Source organism: Marmota marmota, unplaced genomic scaffold (assembly GCF_001458135.2).
Source record: "Marmota marmota marmota unplaced genomic scaffold, marMar, whole genome shotgun sequence".
Lineage (NCBI taxonomy): Eukaryota > Metazoa > Chordata > Mammalia > Rodentia > Sciuridae > Marmota > Marmota marmota.
Genome location: NW_025999991.1, coordinates 11,306,648 through 11,307,410, shown reverse-complemented (window position 1 = coordinate 11,307,410; position 763 = coordinate 11,306,648). Strand labels below are relative to the sequence as shown.

Below are 763 nucleotides of genomic sequence, written 5' to 3'. Positions count from 1 at the left end.
TGGACGGCAGGGTGGACGGCAGGTGGACGGCGGGGCGCCCGCGGGGAACGGACCGGGGGGCTGAGCCGCACGGACCGGGCCATACCTACCCGCCGGGCGCGAGGAGCGCCGCGTCCCGCCGCCGCTCGCAGCGCCGCCGCGTCCTCCGCCCCCGCGCGGCGGGACCCCCGCCCGCGCCCACCCCGCGCCCCGTCCCTCCTCCCGCGCGCCAGAAAGGGAAGATGGCGCTCAGCTGCCTCAGGAAGTGACGTCGCCTCATTTGCATGTCGGCGCAGCCAGCCAATGGGCACAGACTGTGCTTGGGGCCCCTTGGACTCTTCCCACAGGCCCCTTTGGGCCCCTGGGTCTTTTAGCACTCGAGGCTCTGGAGAGGGGTGGGGGCCTACCGGGACCCCCCCCAACACAACTTTAAGACCTCCTGGCCCAGTGAACGGTCCTGCCAGCCTCCTACCTCCACTAGACAAGCTCTCGTGAGAGTTTTGGTTAGTGATGGCGTCATCCAGGGGTGGGGAAAGTGCGACATCAACCACGTGGCCAGTCACATGGTATACCCAAAGCTTTGGCCTCATTTGCATGGAATGGGGGCGGGGCTAGTGACAGCCCCAAGAGTGGGTGGCCCCGCCCACATCTCGGCCAATAGGAAACCAGCTGTGAGAATACTGCCTTGCCATTGGAGAATAGGACTTTGGCTCTCAGAACTTGGACAAGTGTGTCCTTGATTGACGTATCTTGGTGAACGTCGGATTAGGGCCTCCTAACTTCA

The 763-nt window shown here is 64.9% G+C and overlaps 1 protein-coding gene across 1 annotated transcript in view; it reads right to left on the bottom strand.

Moving 5' to 3' along the window:
* Adnp2 (ADNP homeobox 2) overlaps positions 1 to 163 on the bottom strand; it is a 30,031-nt gene extending 29,868 nt beyond the window's left edge. Inside the window, 1 exon segment of the mRNA XM_015499614.2 lies at positions 90 to 163. The gene's annotated coding sequence lies outside the window, so the exon portion shown is untranslated.
* Positions 164 to 763: the final 600 nt, after the last annotated feature.